Source organism: Salvia splendens, chromosome 19, assembly GCF_004379255.2.
Source record: "Salvia splendens isolate huo1 chromosome 19, SspV2, whole genome shotgun sequence".
NCBI classification, from domain to species: Eukaryota; Viridiplantae; Streptophyta; class Magnoliopsida; order Lamiales; family Lamiaceae; genus Salvia; species Salvia splendens.
In genome coordinates, this window is record NC_056050.1 from 10,200,142 (window position 1) to 10,221,885 (window position 21,744).

The following is a 21,744-nucleotide window of genomic DNA, read 5'->3' on the forward strand; positions in this document are numbered from 1 at the left end:
CAGTCAGGGACGCACCTCCGTATCACTTGATCGGATCCTACCTTCCATAGGTAGGGGTTGTCCCAGAAATAATATTTTGCTTCGCTCTTCAGCTTCATTTTCTGGGCTTTGGTAATATTCGGCATTGCTAGAAGCTTCCCAGTTACTAGATAGTTGGCCAAGTCTGCGTACCACGGTTCTTGCCCTATCTTCTTTTTCCCCTTCTCTGTATCATACTGGCCAGTAAGCTTCATTATCTCTTCCCAGTCAATCTCTCTGGCCTCAAAAATCACCTTGCATAAGTGCTCTTCCGAAAACTTGTCTTGCACTTCCTCATCATTTCCATCTTGTAGAATTCTACTCAAGTGGTCCGCCACCTTGTTCTCGACTCCTTTTTTGTCTTCCACTTACCAATCGAACTCTTGTAATAGGAGCACCCATCGGATCAATCGGGGTTTGGATTCCTTCTTGGAAATTAAATACTTAATCGCTGCATGGTCGGTATACACGACGACCTTGGATCCCAGCAAATATGGCCTGAATTTCTCGAAGGAGTACACCACTGCCAGCATCTCCTTCTCAGTGGTATCGTAATTCCGCTGGGCTTGATTTAGAGTCTTAGATGCATAAAAAATGACGTACTGTTTCCCATCGATCTTCTGGCCCAGTACGGCTCCTACCGCATAGTCACTGGCATCACACATCACTTCGAAAGGATAATCCCAGTCAGGAGCCCGTATGATAGGTGCGGATACGAGCTTCTCCTTGAGAAGGTTAAAAGCGGCCTCGCAGTGCTCATCAAAGTTGAACTCAACCTCATTCTGTAGAAGTCGGGTAAGGGGTTGGGCGATCTTTGAGAAATCCTTGATAAACCTTCTTTAAAAACCGGCGTGCCCCAGAAAACCCCTTATACCCTTCTGATCAGTAGGGAATGGTAATTTGGATATGACATCCACTTTAGCCCGATCCACTTGAATCCGTCTCTCTGAGACCACGTGTCCCAGAACGATCCCCTCGGTGACCATGAAATGACACTTCTCAAAATTCAAAACCAAACTCTTCGCTTGACATCTCTCTAGAACTATATCCAAATGATGAAGGCAAGAGTCGAACGAGTCTCTATAGACCGTAAAGTCATCCATAAATATCTCTATGCAATCCTCAATCAAATCGGAGAATATGCTCATCATGCACCGTTGAAAAGTACCTGGAGCATTGCATAAGCCGAAACGCATGCGTCTGTATGCATAGGTTCCGAACGTGCAAGTGAAGGTGGTCTTGTCCTGGTCTTCAGGGTCCACGTAAATCTGGAAATAACCACTGTACCCATCCAGAAAGCAAAAATACTTCTTCCCAGCCAGTCGCTCCAACATTTGGTCGATGAAAGGCAACGGGAAATGGTCCTTCCTGGTTGCGTTGTTCAACTTACTATAATCTATGCACATGCGCAACCCGTGACTAGCCTCGTTGGTATCAGCTCATTCATCTCATTCTTCACGACTTGGATCCCTGATTTCTTTAGAACCATGTGGATAGGGCAGACCCACTCACTGTCCGGTACGGAATAGATAATCCCGAGCGACAATAACTTCAAGATTTCCTTCAATATTTCTTCTCGCATGTTAGGGTTTACCTTCCTTTGAGCATCTCGATGTGCCTTCGCTCCCTCTTCTAACCTAATGTGGTGCATGCAAACATCGGGACTCATTCCCACTAGGTCTGTAAGGCTCCATCCAATCGCCTTTTTATTCTTGCTCAACACAGTCAATAGCCTCGCCTCTTGCTCTTTTGTAAGGCTGCTGTTGATGATTACTGGATACGAATTCTCCTCCTCTAGGAAAGCGTACTTCAGGTTTGATGACAATTTCTTCAGTTCCCCTGAGGTGAGAGTGTATCTTCTGGCAGCGGGTTCTTTTCAACCTCATCTTTTCCTGACTCTCCCCCTGAGGGATCCTTTATACTGACTGGTAGCTGAACCCCCAGTAGCTCCAAGGAACTCCGATTTCTGACAAAATCCTTTGATTGCTTTCTATATTTCCTCGTCAGTTAACCCCTGGCTACTGATCAGGTCACACCAAGCAGCGGCTTCTATATCAGCCTGTTCATACACATCTAAAACTTGGAGTTTGTCCTGCAATAATTCAGTCTCAAGAAAATCTTGGACTAGGGGGTCAATTATGTCAACATAGCATAGATTTTCAGAGTCAATAGGCTTCTTCATGGCCTCATTGATATCAAAAGTAAATTTTTCCCCATGGAATCAATGCAAATTGTCCCCTCAGCCATGTTTACTATCGTCTTGGCTGTCCTCAAAAAAGGTCTCCCCAACAAAATGCCACTAGACTCCCTAGCCTCGGTTTCACTCATTTTTATCACGTAAAAATCAGCAGGGTAAGTGAAATTGTGTACCCTAACCAACACGTTATCTAGGACACCCTCCGGACTTATGCATGATCGATCGGCCAATTGAATAAACACCCTAGTACTTGACAATTTAACTCCCTTCAAACGGTTATAGATTGACAAAGGCATGACATTTATTGAAGCTCCTAAGTCACACATTGCATGTTCGACCTTTACATCCCCGACAGTGATAGGAAGAGTGAACATACCTGGGTCGGCTCTCTTGGGCGGTAGCTTCTCCTGCACTATTGCCGATGCGATCCCTTCGACCATGATCTTCCCTTCTTCCTGTGCCTTCCCGGCTATGAACTCTTTAATGAACTTACCTAACGGAGGTAGCTTCACAGCCTGGAGGAATGGTATAGTCACCTCCAACTTCCCGAAAATTGACATGTAATCGACGAAGTTTTCCTTCTTCCTTTTGGTCACGAAGCGGTAGGGAAATGGCTTCTTTCCCTTTTCCTCTTCGACTTTTCCTTCACCAGCCCCTATGGAGTTCTCCTTAGGTGCATTTGGGATAGGGTCTTTCATCGTCGTACCAGTCCTTTTTGGTGAGTCTATCTCGGGTGGCATGCCCTTGGTTCCTCCACCCTTAGCGGGTTCTTCGTCCAGGAAAAATGGATCTTGCATCTGGGGTAGAGATCCCCGTAGCTCCTCTCCCGAGACGGTGTCTCTTGATAACGTTGCTCCACATGGCTCCACACCGGATCTTCTAGGCATAGGTTCTTCATAAGACGTGCCGGAGCGTAGTGTGACCTTGCTCACATTCGCCTTGTCGGGCACATGGGCTGTTGATGGTAGTTTACCTGAGTTTCCTTTCATTTCGCCCATCGAACTGGCCAGTTGGGCCAGTTGCCTATTCATCATGTCCATGTTCGCCTTGTGTTCTTTCTGGGCATTTTGCATCCCTTGCACGACTTCATTATGGGACTGTAGCTCCCCCTTGATGCTCTGTTGGGATGCGAGCAACTCCCCCATCATGTCTTCCACGGATCTCCTCAACCTATGGGGGTACTGGGCTTGACTTGTCCCTTGTTGCTGGTTATATTGAGGCCCTTGGTTAGACTGGAAATTCTGGAAGTTTTGGGGACTCTGGTTGGACTGGTACTGGTTATACTGACCGGGGGGGTTGTACTGGTCTTGGTGGTATTGATTCGGGTTTTGGTTCTGGAATTGGTTTTGGTTCTGCTGAGGTGGTGGTCCTTGGTTAGGTTGATTCTGGTAGTTTTGGAAGTTTCTTTGGTGGGGTGGAACGTAGACGGGGTTCGGGTTCTGGTTTTGAGGCTGCTGGTTTCTTCCTGACCAGTTGGACTAGTTATTAGGGTTTTCTGGGCCGCAGTTGAAATTCTGATTTGGATGGAAGTTGTATTGGTTCTGGTTCTGCCCTCCATCTCCCCATCGGAAATTCGGATGAGCCCTCCATGGCGCGTCCCGTTGTCTCCCTTGGATCCAATGCCCACTAGAATTGTAGTACCCAGCTTCATTGACCTGCTCCATGTCCGCGAAAGTATTGGTCCTTGGTCTCCCCGTTCTGTACTCTTGCAACTCCTAGCTGGGGAAGTCGGGGTTGTGTTCTTCTCTATCGCACTCAGAAGTGTCTTTTTCAATTTGTCTATCTTCAAATCCATCTTCTTATCCTGGTCAGCAGAAAAGGCACTGGCAATTCTTTCTCTGCTATACTCATCTCTTGAGCTGTCGTATTCCTTCTTTGCGCTCAACAGTCTCCCTAGGACCCTCTTTGCCTCACTGACCCTTAACTGTGTGAAACTTCCCCCCGATGAGGAGTTCGCCAAGTCTTTCGTGGCCATGTACATTCCCTCATAGAAGACATGATGTATCTCTATGTCCGCCATGTGATGGTTGGGACACGCATCCAAAAGGCCCATATACTTCGCCCAATATTCACTCAAAGGCTCGTCGTATCCTTGCCTCACACTAGTGATCTCTCTCTTCAATGCGCTCGTCTTAGATGATGGGAAAAAATTTCCTAGGAAAACTGACTTGAAGTCGACCCAGCTCTCGATGGAATTAGGAGGCAGTCGCATGAACCATGTGTTTGCCTCTCCTTTAAGAATGAATGGCAAGGCTTTCAACCTGTAGTCGTCCTCGGTTGTCCCTGCTGGTCTCCTCTGCGCCCTACAAATCTTACAAAACTCATGAAGGAACTCGTAGGGGCATTCATAGCTTTTTCCGCAGTATGTAGGTAGAATTGCTATGACATGAGGCTTCACATCACAAGCAGTCTGACCAGGGGTGACCACGATAGCTTGCGGTGGTTCTCCTTCGCTATGCGCATTCAGCGTACCGATTTCTGGATCTTCGTCCACGTTGGCAGCCATTTCCGGATTACCTTCCAACAGTGCTATCTCCACGGGTATTGGTCCTTCTATGGTGTACTGCTCTTCGTCGCTACTCGTGCCTAGGTCAGACAGAGCTGTCGATAGGCCAGAACGAGTAGTCACGAATATGGTTCCTCGCTGGAGTATCTTCGGTCTCCATTGGTCAGGAGTCGAACTGCTTCTCATAAACTGAAAAGAAAAGATAAAAGAAAGATTATGCACAATATATACTCCAAAGTATCACTCGCAATAACTGTAAATAACGCCATCCATCCCCGGCAACGGCGCCATTTGAAAGAGCGCAGGTTTGCAGGTGTCGTTCAAGCAAGGATATATCCTACTGTTCAGGATAAGAACCTCAGCTAACCTAGAACCTGGTTTCAAAGAATCCTCAACCCACTTCTACTGATCAATATAGTGGTGGCAAGGGTCGAATCCCACAGAGATGGTGCGTTAAGATTATTAGAGTGATATTCTGAATGGGTTGGTTAGCTACCACGCTTCGGGTTGAGACTTTATCTGGAATGGAATTTAAAAAGGTATCTACTGACTAGGAGGTGGGAGAGGTGTTGGACAGACAGCTGTGTACGTGGAAAGTGGGGAACATGGTTTCAGGAGGTATATGGAAAGTACTAGTTTACTATAAAAGGCTAAATACAATATCAGAGAAAAGAGGTGGTAGTTGGGTGGCTGGGCTGTCAGATCTGTATGGTACACGCAGAAAAGTAAAGGACAAAAAGCGAAAAGTAACTAAAAAGCAAAGTGGTCCCCAACATTGGATATGGACATCGTCTTCTCTAACAAACACAAACTAAAATCAGAATATCAAGCAGATTCAGCACCATTAAAACACAGATTAACAACTCAAGAAACAGATCTGCAATTAAAATCTCAAATCAAAAGATCAAACACTGAAACTGTAATTACGCCGACTGGTCAACATACAAGTTGGCAGAAATCACGTAAACAGGGTTTCCACACTTAACCATTTCAGAACCGAAATCTAAAAGTTAACTAGACTATTAAACTCAAATCTACCAATCGGGAATGAAACATGCTTGTAACACTTGAAAATTACTAATGCAGCTGAATCTAAGTTATCTAGGCAGGAAAGAAAGGAATCGGTACGACAAACTGAACAGAAATCAACTTCATAGAACTAAACATGTTCGGGTCTTCAACGAGTACTTCAAAGCAGCGAAAATCAAACGCAACAAAGATCCAACGGAACAAAAAGCAAGTAAATTTAACTACAAAAGCGTAATAAAAGTGTTTTGCCACTCCGGGCGGTGGAACTTCTGAACTAAGATCTTGCTGGCTGGAACGAGGACGAGTGGAACTCCGGGAGCTTCTGGATCTCAAGTGATCATGGTTGTGGCGAGGAACGAGAAATGCGAAAGACAATGCTGAAAGGGTGATCTGCCGAAGAGATTGCTAACTAAGCTTAGGAGTCTTCTAACTACTCGATGATGATCTTCTCTCCCCAAGTGGCTTCTTTATATAGGGAGGCTTCCCTTGATTTTTAGGGTAGACTTCAGGCGATAAAATGACTCTTTTGCCCCCTTGCTGGCGGCTGATCCTCCCAGCTATCCTTCTTCTCCATCTCGAGCCTTTTGGCATGCATACTGGTCAGGATAGCGACATTCTGACGCCCTTTTTCACTTGAATCATTCTGAAACTCCCCCACTGGCTAGAACGCTTAACCTGCACACTTTGACAACTATTTTTTGCAGATATATTTCACTTATGCGCATCATACTGACCAGTAACCTAGGCCTAGAATACGACTTATCAATTACCCAAGTGGCCATGAAAAGTATATGGGTATTATAGAGAAAGTCTTGCTATATGAATTATATTGTGCTCATAAGGAGTAAGACACTTGGTATTCAATAAAAGTTTGTTACTGTGTGTTTATATGTTATCATTAAAGTTTGTATACAGTATGGCTGTTTAGATAACATATGTTGTATTGAGAATTAAAGCTCATCTCAATGAAAGGTTTATTCATATATAGTTAGAATTGATTTGTGATACATGGAAGGAATCATGTCGACTAAATGATTGTGTGACCGCCATGATTCAATCAAGTCTAACTTTATATGTATTTAAAGGATATACGAACTTCATTGTAAAGTGTGTAGAAAGGTTATTAAATCATTAAAAGATATAAAGGTCAAGTGGGAGAATGTAAGAATATTTATATTCCTATATGTGACCTATGTAGATATTGGTTTAATATTAAAGATTAAGTTCAAACATATTAGTTGGATTCTAATATAAAAGACTATACCGTGATGGATCGATTTCGATTAAAGAATTAGAATCGGGTGTATTGATAACCCTCTTCTCTTGCCTTGCATAGATGGTATAAATATGTGTACATTAAAGTGTATAAAAGATGGAAAACTGTAGAATAAAGTCTACAAAAAATCTGATGGGTTTTACAAGAAAGGGTGTAAGTGAACGGATGCAACCTTTCACAAAAGGTTGCGTATAACTTACATAAACAAATCAGATTTTCAGATTTGAAGGTGATAAGAATCTCTACAGAATTCTATATACAAGAAAGGGAATACAGTAAAGTCATATTATTACAAGATTCTTCTCCATCGAAAGAATCCGAAAAGCAAAGGCTAAAGAGACGAAAAGATCAACCGCAGCTTTTAGGGGAAACATCAACTCGTGTAATTCCAGCCTACATCAAATATAAACTATGGATGGAGGTTGGTAAATCATCTCTTTGATGTGGTATATGTTATGGTTGAATAAATACAAATCTAGAATGTGATTTCGGTATAGAAATCGGTAAAGCATCGAAAGATGGCTAACAGGTACCTCTTGTTTTCGTAGTGAGTCCTGTTCCCATCCCACTTCCTCTTCTCCCGGGAATGATGTGGTGGGTGTAAGGCCAGTGCTGTGTTCTCCGTCACTCTCTCGTTGGGCATAGCTGCCTCAACATCTAGCGTAAGGCCCAACGCTTCTGCATATGTAAGTTTCCCACGACTAGCTAATGTCATCTTTATCTCATGCCTTAGACCCTCATGGAACTTCTCGGCCAGTTTCTCGTCAGTATCAACTTGTTCAGGTGCATACTGGGTCATATCGCAGAGTGTTCGATCATATTCAGTCACTGACATGCGCCCTTGGGTTAAGTTATAAAACTCAGCCGCCTTCGCCTTTCGGTAGCTCTTTGGCACGTACTTGTTATATATTGCCTCCTTGAAATTCTCCCAAGTTATTCTACCCACTTGATCTCGTGGTGTGGTCTTCATCTTGGTATCCCACCAGAAGTCAGCTGGCCCAGTTAATTGGTAGGTCACACAAGCCATTCGTTTTACATCGTTGCACATCAGAATCGTGAAAATACGCTCCAATGCGTGTATCCAACTTTCAGCCTTTTCCGGCTCTCCCATTCCATCTAAGATAGGTGGTTTTTGTTTCAGGAACAATTTCACAATTTCTCGGTCTACTTGAGGCGGATGAGGTGGTGAAGGTGGTTGTGGGATTGTTTGCCCTACACTCTCGTATACCGTCATCTGAGGTGTAGGCACCCGGTTCCCATTCCTTACATTACATCTTGGCGGCATTCTGATTCATTACCAATCAAACGGGTTATTATCGCACTTATTCAAATCTATAAATAGTTATGTTGTATAGTTGGAAAGGTCATGTAATATTTCACAAGTAGGGATCAAGGGACAATTGTACAACAAGACAAAAGATAATTGTGTCATAGATAGAGTAGGACCATTGTATCATGGTGTAGCAAAAGATATTTGCACAACAGGATAGCAAAAGACATTTGCACGATAGAATAAAGAGAAACAATTGTATCATGGATTAGCAAAAGATGTTCACACAATGGGATAACAAAAGACGTTTGCACGATAGAATGAAGAGAAACAATTGTATCATGGATTAGCAAAAGATGTTCGCACAATGGGATAACAAAAGACGTTTGCATGATAGAATAAAGAGAAACAATTATATCATGGATTAGCAAAAGATGTTCGCACAATGGGATAACAAAAGACGTTTGCACACAGAATAACAAAGGACGATTACAAAATAGGATATCAAGAACAATTGCACAATAGAATATCAAAACACAATTGCCCAACAAGGTAGCAAAAGTAGAAGTTTCCATAGCAAAACGTTGCCTCCAAGAGGTCTTAGTATCAATCACAACCAAGGAAGGAGGAGCCAAAACGTGGAAATAAAATGAATAATAGTCTAGAAAAAACAATTTGGTATCAAAACAAGGGACAAACGAAACAATCTTCCTAAATTTCTCCTTCCTCCCTCTCCTCCTCCTCCCCCTTCTCGGTCTCACCATCAGTCTCTATATTCAGGTTCTCTTCTTCCTCGAAGGGTTCCTCCTCTTCTTCCTTGTCTTCTTCTTCAGCGCGTACTGGTGAAGGGACTGTCGTGATTATCTTCTCGACCTCCCTTTCTATTCTTAAAGGGGCTGAGGTGCGCATTCTGAGGCTTGTTCTTCTGGGCATGCACGAGACATGTGGCTCACTATCATATCGATACTTCTTTATGAGGGCTTGATCCGGCAGAAGGATCTGCGGAGGTGGGGAACGCGGTGGTCCATCGGTTGCCCTCACTAAGGCCGGAAGTAGTACTTCTAGAAGGTTGGGCAAGTCCCCTCGCGGTGTATACTTAGGCGAACTATACCATGTGAACGATTCTGCTGCCTTAGCGACCCACTGGCTCCAAGAGGGCGGTAGGGTGTGGATTTGTCATGACCGCCCTTTAGGGTTAGTAAAAGCGGACAATCGTGATTAAGGGACTTAATGAACAAACATAGAAAACTAGGGTTTAAATAACGATTTGACCAAGAATTTAAGTTAAATAAATAAACGACCAAGGGTATTTATGTTTAATAAAGGAAAAGACTTAAAGGTTTGACATTATTCAAAAGATAACAAGTTTTCAACATCCAATTAAACAGTTTCAAAGTTTAACGCAAGTAAGTATAGAAAACATCACAGCGGAAGCATCCAAGAGAGGAGTGCAGTCATGTGTGAGGACACAACAACACTTGGAGTTTCAAAACAATCATAGTATATTATTAATTCTGCTCAACACCACTAACCACTCGTTGCCGCTTAACCCGCACATAGGGAAAACACATGCAGGGCTGAGTACTTATGAAAATACTCAGTGGCTCATGCCGAAAACATTTTCAAATAAAAGTATATGTTATCATGCCATATGTAAGTAATCATCGAGGTTTTAACTTTAGAAATGCCCGAGGCACCAAAATATTTTCCATTATCCAAAATCTTGACTGCGCAGTCATTTTCCCATAGACGTCAACCATATCTGCTCATACATGACAAGGAATGCGGCCGCAAACCACGTCACTAGACCGGCCAGCCCGTACGCTAGCACACGGTCTACCATAGGTGTACACTAATCCAAGTAAGGTTTGCGGCCCTACGAGGATCCGAATTCGATTTAAATAATGGTGGCAAAAGCCACCTCAGATAGGCACATTAAAACAAAGCACGACATGATAAACATAGTAATTTCCATCGATAAAGTAATTAGGACATGGTCCTTAGTTAAAAGAAAGCCCACCTTGACCATTTAGATTTTAAGTAATGCTTTCCCTTTGTTATCACAGTTCACGCACGAGTTATCACCTTTAGATAATATGTATTACCAACCAGTGACAAACATTGAACCATCATTATGCATGTCCCAACGTTTTTCCTTTATCCCCATCGACAAAGAAAACACACCATAGCATACATCTTTGAATAACACATCACCTCATCATAGAGGGGTTCTGAAACACTTATATAAATCATGTGTATCATTTCACGTAACAACATAGTTGCTTTTGTAAAGATAGAAATCTGGCAGCACTGCAATATCATTTTGTAAAAATCATTAAATTTCACCCGACTTCCGTTGGGGCTAAACTTTTACCACACTGCAGTAGACTCCTCAAATAACTTCCAGTTTAAATTTCATGTCAAAATAACCTTTTTAGGTCGGTCAAATAGAAAACGTAACTCACTGGTCGAGAAAAACAGTTTCTGGAAGAACTGCGCAGTCAACTTTAAAAATTCATCAAAAATTCATCTTTCGTTAAATAGGTTGAAATTAATACACAACACAGAAGACACCATGACGTTTACTCAAAAAAAAAGAATTGTACAAAAAACGAGTTTGTTTGGTTGGTCAAACATGCGACGGAATCTACTGTCCGAACGCTACAAATTTCATGCTTCCAAATTCGAATTAAGGTTTTATCCCCATTCATTCAAACACAATCTTCTCATGCTTCAAACACACACATATGCTTCAAAGAGTCCTCACACTCATGTTTTCATATAATCGCACATCATTCACCAACGATTTATTTAGACATCACGAAATTGCATTCAAAACGCATACACACATACAAACACATATTCCCCACCGATTAAATCCTTAGATTCGAAATCCCTACACTCACTATATGCATGAGGGAAACAGAAGAAAAGTTTGGATGGAGAGGATGAAGAAAAGTTTGATTTTTACCATCTTTGATTAAAACGATCGGTAGAACAAATATAAATCTCGATTCTTCAACAACTCTTGCAATGGAAGAGTGGAGTTAGAAGAACAAGTGGAGAGGATTGGAGAGGGGAGGGGCGTGTGTGAGGGAGAGAGAGGCGTGAGATTTGGGGTTAGGGTTCTCCTTTCCCCTCTTATTTATAGGATTAGAATAGGCTCTCAATTAATTTGGAAGATTTGGAGAATTAATTACATGAATATTTGAAGGAGGTTTGGGGAGATTTGAGGGAGGGAATCAACGTGAATTTGGGGAGAAATAAGGAGAGATTTTTGAAATCAGAGTTAATTAATTAGCCTATTATTTTATTTGGTATTTCACGGAGATAAAATAATACGGAGCAGAAAAATATTAATAAATCCTCCCAAATTAATAGGAAGTAGGCGTGTGATTTTTGGTTCCTCCCACAAGGAAAATTTCCAAATCTTTAATAGAATAAAGTAAGGCAAGACTTGCTAGGATATTCTAATTCATTCATGGAAAGAAATAAGTAAGGAATCAATTATAGAATAATTAATTTCTCATCTACCAAAATTAGGAAATTTCAAAAATCTCCATGAACAAGTCATAGGGGTCAAAGTTTCCATGGAGGAAATAAAGAATAATGGCTTTGGATCTAATTTGGATAATTATCCCAAGCAAATAATTAAATCCAAGAAAATAGAATTTCTTTCCATTAATTAATAGTGGTCGAAAATTCTAAAAGAAAATGGGTAAGGTAATTATTGATGATCCTATTTAAATCATACTCCCCAAAATAAAAATATATTTACGGCATAATATTTCATTCCGCATCAATTAATTAAAGCCATGTCATAAATCAACAGATTTGACTCAGTCAAATCAAAATTAGGTCACCAGTGCAAATACAGAACAATTCGTCATTTAATTTGCGACATTAAAGAATTTAAAGCAAAACGTCTTAGGGTTCAGAAATTAGGTTCGAAAAGTGGGGCGTTACATCCTACCACTCTTAAAAGAAATTTCGTCCCGAATTGGTACTCTCATGGGAAGAGTTCTGGGTATAATTCCATCATCTTGTCCTCGAGCTCCACGTGGCTTCTTCGTGCCCATGGTTTCTCCACTGTACCTTCACGTATGCAATTGGTTTATTTCAACGTTCTGGACCTTTCGGTTTTTTAAATCATTTGGGGGTCTCTCCTCGTAGCTCAAGTCCGGGTTTTAACGTGACTTCTTGGTAGTGATCACGTGCTTTGGGTCAAACACGTATTTCCACAATTGTCGACACATGAAAAACGTTGTGTACGTTCCCAAGGCTTGGGGGTAGCGCAAACGGTATGCAACAGGACACACTCCTTCAAGGATTTCATAAGGCCCAATAAATCGCGGTTTCAATTTACCTTGACACCAAAGCGCATTATCCCTTTCGACGGGGATATACTTGAGAAAGACCTTGTCGCCCGCTTGAAATTGTAAGTCTGTTCGTCGTGCATCCGCGTATGACTTCTGTCTGTCTTGAGCTTTTTATCATGGTGTGTTGAAGAAGATGATGTCTATGTCAATAGTTGGGGACCACTTTCGTCTTTTTTAATGCCTTTTTGTTTTTTTGGTCCTTCACCTTAGTTAGTACCCACCGTGCAAATTTGTCACTTGTCGCCTAACTCCTACCCCCCCCCCCCCCCTTTTCTGATATTCTTTTTGCCAATAGAACCCATTACTTTCGAATATTTTCTGTTACAAACCAAACCACACAAACGATACAAACAAAACCGTTCCAATCCACCAAAATTCCACTTATCACCCACCACATTTCGACCAATATTCACCTTTAACTAGTCAGGAGGACAACCATCTCAATTTTTCCGTCTAGTTAGAGACGCAACCCCAAGCGTGGTAGCTAACCACCCTTCCATAATATCACCACGATCACTCCAAGACCGTCACCATCCTGTGGGTTCGACTCCTACCTTCACTATACTACCCCAGTAGAAGAGGGTTGAGGAATTATTGATACCAGGTTTAGGTCTAGCTGGGGATTGTTCCATACTGATCAGTAGGACACACCTTTGCTTGAAACGACACTTGCAAACATGCTCTTTCAAATGCGCCGTTGCCGGGATGGATGGCGTTATTTACTGTTATCGTGAGTGATACTTTGGTGTATATATTGTGCATAACCTTTCTTTTTCTTTTCCTTTCAGTTTATGAGAAGCAGTTCGGCTCCTGACCAGTGAAGACCGAAGATACTCCAGCGAGGAACCATATTCGTAACTACTCGTTCTGGCCTATCGACAGCTCTGTCCGACCTAGGCACGAGTAGCGATGAGGGACAATACACCTTAGAGGGGCCAATACCAGAAGAGATACCACTGCTAGAAGTAAACCCAAGGGAGATGACTGCCCACGTGGATGATGATCCAGAGATCGGTACGCTGAATGCGCATACCGAAGGAGAACCACCGCAAGCTATCGTGATCACCCCAGGGCAAATTGCCTACGATGTGAAGCCTCATGTGATCGCAATTCGGCCTACATACTGCGGGAAGAGCTACGAAGGGCCGTACGAGTTCCTTCATGAGTTTTGTAAAATTTGTAGGGCACAGAGAGGGCCCCCAGCAGGAGCGACCGAGGATGATTATAGACTGAAGGCTTTGCCGTTCGTGCTGAAGGGGGAGGCTAACACCTGGTTCATGCGCCTGCCCCCGACTCCATTGAGAGTTGGGCCGATTTCAAGTCAGCTTTCCTAGGAGAATTTTTCCCGTCATCAAAGACGAGCGCGCTGAAGAGGGAAATAACAAGCGTGAAGCAGGAGTACGATGAACCATTGAGCGACTATTGGGCGAGGTATATGGGCCTTTTGGATTCATGTCCCAATCATCGTATGGCGGACATCGAGATACATCACACCTTCTATGAGAGGATGAACGTAACAACCAAGGACCTGGCCAATTCGTCATCGGGAGGAAGCTTCACGCAGCTACGGGTCGGCGAAGCGAAAAGAGTCCTAAGGAAGTTACTGAATGCGAAGAAGGAATATGACCATTCAAGGGATGGATATAACCGAGAAAGAGTTGCAAGTGCCTCATCTGCTAACCAGGAGCAGAAACTTGAGCAGAAGATGAATTTGAAGATGGAAGAGTTGAAGAAATCACTTCTGAGTGCAATTGAGAAAAACACTCCACCACCCTCTCTAACTGACAATCACAAGGGTGCAGAGCAGGGGAATCAAGGGGTTCCATACGATCAGTCAACCGACTTGGTCGGTATGGAGCAGGCTAATGCCTCCGGGTATTTTAATTCAAACGAGAATTGGATCCAGGGGAGGCAACGGGACACGCCGTGGAGAGATCACCCCAATTTTTGATGGGGAGATGGGGGTCAAAACCACAACCAAGGTCCAAGTCCGAATCAATACCAATCCCAGCCGAACCAGAATTTCAACCGTGGCCCAGAGAATCCGAACAACCAGTTCAACTGGTCGAGAAGGAACCAACAAGCCCACAGTCAACAACCCCAAAACCAACACCCACCAAATTAGAACCAAAACCCTGTTTATGTACCACCCCATCAGAGAAATTTCCAAAATTATCATAATCAACCTAACCAGGGTCCGCAACATCACCAGAACCAGAACCAGTTCCAACATCACCAAGACCAGTATAACCCTCCTGGGCAGTATAATCAATACCCACCTAACCCGAACCAGCAATACTTCCAGAATTACCAACACCAAGGACCGAGTCAATCCCAATACCCCAACAGGTCAAGGAGGTCCATGGAAGACATGATGGGAGAGTTGCTCGAATCACAGCAAGGCATCAAGGGTGAGTTACAGTCCCACAACGAAGTAGTTCAAGGGATGCAAAATGCCTAGAATGAACACAAGGTGAACATGGATATGATGAATAGGCAGTTGGCCCAACTTGCTAGTTCGATGGGTGAAATGAAGGAAAACTCAGGAAAACTCCCGTCTACAGTCCATGTACCCGAAAAGGCGAACGTGAGCAAGGTCACACTACGGTCTGGTACCACCTATGAAGGACCCAATCCGAAAAAAATTAGTGGAGAGCCAAGTGGAGCAGCATTACTGAGAGACGTTATCTCGAAAGAAGAGCTACGTAGACCTCTACCCCAGATGCAAGACCCATTTTTCTTGGGAGAAAACACCATGTGGGAAAAGCGAACCCGAGAACGTACTGGTCAGGAAGGAATCTCATCAGGAGGTAGAATCCAGAACGGAGGCTCAGACCCAGAATCTACCCAAGGAAAGTTCCAAGAAGGTTGCTGAAGGACCGGTAGAGGAGAAAAAGGGGGAGAAACCATTCCCTTACCGTTTCGTGACTAAAAGGAAGAAGGAAAACCCGGTGGACTACTTGTCAATTTTCGGGAAGCTGGATGTTACCATACCATTCCTCCAGGCTGTGAAACTACCCCCACTTGGGAAATTCATCAAAGAGTTCATAGCCGGGAAGGCCCGGGAGGGTGGGAAGATCATGGTAGAAGGGATAGCATCCGCAATCGTGCAGGAGAAGCTACCGCCCAAGAGGGCCGATCCAGGTGTGTTCACTTTGCCTATAACTGTAGGAGAGGTGAAATTCGAGCATGCAATGTGTGATCTCGGGGCTTCTATAAATGTCATGCCATTGTCGATCTATAACCGATTGAAGGGAGTTAGATTGTCAACTACTAGGGTGTTGATCCAACTAGCCGATAGGTCATGCATAAGCCCCGAGGGAGTTTTGGAAAATGTGTTAGTTAGAGTGCATGATTTTACCTACCCTGCCGACTTTTATGTGATCAAAATGAGTGAGTCCGAGGCTAGGTAATCTAGTGGCATTCTGTTGGGAAGACCATTTTTGAGAACAACCAAAACAATAGTAGATATGGCTGAGGGGACAATTTGCATAGATTTTCATGGGGAGAAGTATACTTTTGATATAAATGAGGCCATGAAAAAGCCCATTGATTCTGAAAACTTGTGCTATGTTGATGTGATTGACCCCCTAGTCCAAGATTTTCTTGAGACCGAACTATTGCAGGAGAAACTACAAGCTTTAGATGTGTATGAGCAGGCTGACGTGAAAGCTGCTGCATGGTGTGATCTGATCAGTTGCCAAGGGTTAACCGATGAAGAGATAGAGGAGGCGATCAAGGAATTCTGCCAGAAATCAGAATTTATTGGAGCCGCAGTGCTAAGATACCGGCCAGTATAGAGGAACCCTCAGAAGAAGGATTAGAGAAAGAAGGAGAAACTGGAAGAAACCCTCTACCCGAAGATGCACTTCCACCTCAAGTTGAGCTGAAGAAATTGCCATCGAATTTGAAGTATTCCTTCCTCGGAGAGGAGAACTCATATCTGGTGATCATCAGCAGCAGCCTTACGAAGGAACAAGAAGCGAGGCTACTGACCGTGCTGAGCAAGAACAGGAAGGCGATTGGATGGAGTCTTACAGATTTGGTGGGGATAGGCCCCGACGTCTGCATGCACCATATTAGGCTGGAAGAAGAAGTGAAAGCACATCGAGATGCTCAAAGAAAGGTAAACCCTAACATGCGAGAAGAAAAATTGAAAGAGATTTTGAAATTGTTGTCGTTGGGGATATCTATTCAGTGCCGGATAGTGAGTGGGTCAGTCCAATCCATATGGTTCCAAAGAAGTCGGGAATCTAAGTCGTTCAAAATGAGAAGAATGAGCTGATACCGACGAGGCTAGTTACGGGTTGGCGCATGTGCATCGATTACCGTAAGCTGAACAACGCAACTAGGAAAGACCATTTCCCTTTGCCTTTTATCGACCAGATATTGGAGCGACTGGCTGGGAAGAAGTACTTTTGCTTCCTGGATGGGTACAACGGATACTTCCAAATTTACGTGGACCCTGAAGACCAGGACAAGACCACCTTCACTTGCCCGTTCGGAACCTATGTATACAGACGCATGCCTTTTGGCCTATGCAACGCTCCAGGTACGTTTCAACGCTGCATGATGGGCATATTCTCCGATTTGATAGAAGACTGTATAGAGATATTCATGGATGACTTTATGGTCTACGGGGATTCGTTCGACTCTTGCCTTCATCATTTGGACATAGTTCTGGAGAGGTGTGAAGCAAAGAGTTTGGTTTTGAACTTTGAAAAGTGTCATTTTATGGTCACCGAGGGGATCGTTCTAGGACACGTGGTCTCGGAGAGAGGAATCCAGGTAGATCGAGCTAAAGTGGATGTTATATCTAAATTACCATTCCCTACTGATCAGAAGGGTATAGGGGGTTTTCTGGGGCACGCCGGATTTTATCGAAGATTTATTAAGGATTTCTCAAAGATTGCCCAACCCCTTACCCGACTTTTGCATAATGGGGTTGAGTTCGACTTTGATGAGCAATGCAAGGCTGCTTTCAATCTTCTAAAGGAAAAGCTGATCTCCGCACCTATCATAAGGGCTCCTGACTGGAATTATCCTTTCGAAGTAATGTGTGATGCCAGCGACTACGCAGTGGGAGCCGTACTAAGCCAGAAGATCGATGGGAAGAGGTACTTGGTTTTTTATGCATCTAAGACTCTGAATCAAGCCCAGCGGAATTACGATACCACTGAGAAAGAGATGATGGCAGTGGTGTATTCCTTCGAGAAGTTTAGGCCGTATTTGTTGGGATCGAAGGTTGTCGTATACACTGACCACGCAGCGATCAAGTATCTAATTGCCAAGAAGGAATCCAAACCACGATTGGTCCGATGGGTGCTCCTATTACAAGAGTTTGATTGGGAAGTGGAAGATAAAAAAGGAGTCGAGAATAAGGTGGCGGGCCACCTGAGTAGAATTCTACAAGATGGAAATAGTGAGAAAGTGCAAGACAAGTTTCTGGAAGAGCACTTATGCGAAGAGATAATGAAGCTTACTGGCCAGTATGATACAGCAAAGGGGAAAGAAAAGGTAGGGCAAAAATCGTGGTACGCAGACTTGGCCAACTACCTGGTAACCAGAGACCTTCCGGAAATGCAGAATATTACCAAAGCCCAGAAGATGAAGCTAAAGAGCGAAGCAAAATACTATTTCTGGGACGACCCCTACCTATGGAGGGTAGGATCCGATCAAGTGAAACGGAGGTGTGTTCCTGACTGGGAGCAAAGGGACGTTTTGACACACTGCCATTCCTTGGAGTGTGGAGGACATTTCGGTCCCAAGAGGACGGCACGAAAGATTCTGGATAGCGGCTTCTATTGGCCAACGCTCAACAAGGATGCTTACGAGTTCTGCAGAAGCTGTGAACGCTGCCAACTGACTGGTGGGATATCTGCCAGGGATGAGATACCCCAGGTTCCGGTAATTTTCTGTGAGTTATTCGACATCTGGGGAATGGACTTCATGGGTCCGGTTCCTTCATGGATTACGTTTCCAAATGGGTGGAGGCAAAGGCCACAAGTACGTGTGAAGCAAGAGAGGTGGCCAAGTTTCTGAAGAGCCATATTTTCACCAGGTTCGGAGTGCCAAGGGCGATCATATCGGACCAAGGTACACACTTCTGCAATCGTACAATTGAAGCTTTAATGAAGAAATATGGTGTGCACCACAGGCTATAAAGCCCCTACCACCCGCAAGCAAACGGTCAAGCGGAGATTTCCAACCGCGAGATAAAGAAAATCTTGGAGAAGACTGTTAACACCTCGAGAAAGGACTGGAGTGCAAGGCTTGAGGATGCACTTTGGGCCTATCGGACGGCTTACAAGACTCCCATAGGAATGTCCCCATATCGAATTGTTTTCGGTAAGATGTGCCATCTACCCGTTGGAATTGAGCACCGAGCTTACTGGGCAGTACAACAAGTAAATGTGGATGCTGCCGCCTGTGAAGAGGAAAGGAAGTTACAACTGCAGGAGCTAGAGGAACTCAGATTGGAATCATTCGACTCAGCCATGTGGAACAAGGAGCGAACCAAATTATGGCACGACAGAAATCTGAGGACCAAGACCTCCAAGTCGGGCAGAAAGTACTACTCTTCCAGTCTAGACTGAAGCTCATGCCCGGGAAGCTCAAGTCGAAATGGACCGGGCCTTTTACCATCACTGCACTCCGATCTAATGGAGCTGTAGAAATTTCAGGGAGTTTCCCTAACTTTGAACCTTTTATCGTTAATGGACATAGGCTGAAGATCTTTAGGGAGAATAGTGAAGTGGGCGTAGTGGGTGAAATCCCACTACAGCCCAGTGTTTTATCTTCTTGCTGACCAGTAGGATAGGAATTTGGAATTCCACTAGGCTAATCCTTTTTTATTGCATACGTGGCCGAGTAGAGTTCCAAATTACCTAAGAAGTGTAAATATTGTAATTACGTGGTAGTTAAATATTCTGAACCTTCGCATGTTTCTTTTAGAAAAACCAAAAATATTTTCGGGCCTAAATTTTAATTGGGAGTACGTACCGCCTAACCGACTGACTATTTAGTGAAACTCCTTTTTAATTTATAAGCCTTTTCTTTTTCTAGTCTGGGAAAATTTAGGGGGAAATCATTAAGCGGGAAATTTGAATTATGGTTTGTGCAGCTTTTGCAGGGTGGCAGCGGGTAAAATGGCGCGTGAGCAGAGAGAAAGGACACGCTGACCAATCAGAGGCCAGCAATCTCAACCGCCTCCCGTCTGAAGCGTCGCGACCGGCTACCCCTGATAACCGGTTACAACAATCTGAAACTGCTCTCTCTTACCCAAATTAAATCCACCGTCCCAACCCTTCTCCCTCACAAACCCTCATTTGCAAATTCCCTTTCAAGAAATTCTCGTCCATCTCTCTCACAGACACATCATTCTCAAACCCTACTCTCTCCCAGAAAACAAAACCAAAAACCCACACAAAAAAATCTCCATTGAAACCATGGGGAGAAAGGCATTCGCTACCAAGAATAAACCACCTTCGACTCGCCGCGAAGAAAACCGTGAAGAAAACCCTGGAACACACCCACCGCCACATCCTCAACCTTCGGCACCAACTCAGCAAGCCCCACCGATGATATCTCTAGACGCAATGGCGGAGTTTCTCCGATTACAAGACCCCACTAGGAACTGGGCAGCGGAGTTGGCGAGTTTCAGCCAAATCAGAGAGCAAGGGAGTATGACCGCAGCAAGTCCGGCGGTGGCGATTTCAGTAACCAGTGCGCATCCCACGGTGCAGCCTCCACCTACCATTCCGGTTCCCCTGACAATTCCACAGGAAGAAAACCCTTTCGTCGAAGCCGCAATTGCAGAAACGGAAGAACTCTCACCGGTAGACCAAGAAACCGAATCCTTGGATGATAAAGCTATTTCGGCTCACTACGATGAGAGGGCAGAACGGCTGCGGAAGGAGAACCAAGACCGTGAGGGGGGGAATATGGCGGAGGAAACGCCAACTGTGGAGACCGCCCATCAAGTGAGGGTTAGGGAAGAAATAGATCTGAACGAATCGGCACAGAAGCACAACCTCATGACCGATACGGAGTTTGTGTCAATTGTAGAAGAGGTATACCGCAGAGAGGATACTGCTTTGATGGCTGAGGGTCTAGACCTCGCATCAAGGCCAGTAGGAGGAATTGAGAAAGCCATTCCAGGAACCATACCGGAAGGTCAAACTTCCCAGTCAGTAGGAGAAGCAAGGGAGGTACAGAGTGAAGAGAAAGAACCTGACCCAGTAAATCCCCAAGTGGAAGCAGGGGATGATGGAATGCAAGTAGGAGAGGAGGTACCAACCGTGGAAATCCAAGTACCGGAAGCAGTGGCGCCTCCAATCTTAAAACCCAACCAGTGAAGCGGCAATTGGTTCTGAAGAAGAGGCCGTTGACAAAGAGGCCGAAATCCACACAGGTGTCTCAGCGATGTCTGGGCAAATAGGCAGCAAGTAGGGCCCAGGCGAACACAGCCGAGAACCCAGTCGAGATCGCAAGCGAGGAAGAACAGGACACTCCCAAGAAGGCAGAGGGTACGTCTACTCAGGCTACTGATCAAGAGGATATTGGGATATCTCCTGTGCAGAACGAACAAGGCGCGGAAATAGAAGGGGTGGCTGAAGGTCCGGACCTCGCACCCGGATCAGTAAGGCTAGAGGAGTCTAATGATGTTGATGCTCAAGCCCCAGGAGAAACCACCCTTCCTGCCCAAGAGGAGGAAGCCCAATACCAGCGAACCAGAAAGAGAAAAGGGAAGGCTCCAATCCAAAAGAAGTCGGTCACCAAAAGGGCCAGATTAGCAAACACAGGAATCGTCATTACCGAACCACCTCAACGAACTCCACCCAGCCAAGGGGAATTAAGTGATAGTGAGTACGCTGCCGGTAAAGCGTCAGATTCAGAGAGCGACATCTCCTTGGAGGCTGAGGAGTATGGGGAACAGTCACTCCCGGGTGATCACTAAGAACTTGTGCATCCACCAGTTAAATGGCTCCGATACAGACGATGGACCGTAGACTTCACCAATGAGATTGCTGAGGAGATGAAACTCTTCGAAACACAGAAGCTGAAGGA

At 44.3% G+C, this 21,744-nt stretch overlaps 1 pseudogene; it reads left to right on the plus strand.

Moving 5' to 3' along the window:
* Positions 1-18,717, plus strand: part of LOC121779009 — a 226,429-nt pseudogene extending 207,712 nt beyond the window's left edge.
* Positions 18,718-21,744: the final 3,027 nt, after the last annotated feature.